The following is a 697-nucleotide window of genomic DNA, read 5'->3' as shown; positions in this document are numbered from 1 at the left end:
TGTTGTTGTTGTTGTTGTTGTTGTTGTTGTTGTTGTTGTTGTTGTTGATCTGAAGCTCTCGACCTCTTAGTGGCTTCAAACATCGTTAAGTTTCTGGGAAAACCAACAGACATCTTCCTTTTTTAGTTTTTACATCACTTTACAACCTAACTGTTTTTATTGTGTTTTAAAGGCCATTTGTTCTTCTCAACTTGTGTGTTTTTATGATCGTCTATTGTCATCACTCTGTTAAATCAGGTCTCTCTTGTAAATCAGTCCCAGAGGCTCAATGGGATTAACCTGTAGAAATAAAGCTTGAATGAATGTTTTTGTGTATAATAAATAAATAAAAATCCCAACTAGACAGAATAGTTAAAATATTTTGAACATTTGTATTCTGTCCTCCTTTAAACAAAGAGGGATCTGTTTTTACTTCGCTCCTCCCATGGAGACAGCACATCTGTCAATCAACGATCTTCCGAGCCGCTCAGCCAATCAGATCATGGGGACAGCGCAGCCTCATTAACATGCAGCCTGAATAAGACAAGTCCCTCTGCCTCTCAAGCTTCATTACATTCTGAGTCCAGAACTGAACCAGGATGCCTGAACCCGCCAAGTCTGCGCCCAAGAAGGGCTCCAAGAAAGCCGTGACCAAGACGGCCGGCAAGGGGGGCAAGAAGAAGAGGAAGACCAGGAAGGAGAGCTACGCCATCTACGT

This window comes from Nematolebias whitei, chromosome 14 (genome assembly GCF_014905685.2).
Source record: "Nematolebias whitei isolate Nwh7 chromosome 14, NemWhi1, whole genome shotgun sequence".
Taxonomy (NCBI): domain Eukaryota; kingdom Metazoa; phylum Chordata; class Actinopteri; order Cyprinodontiformes; family Rivulidae; genus Nematolebias; species Nematolebias whitei.
Note: the sequence above shows the minus strand (reverse complement) of the source record.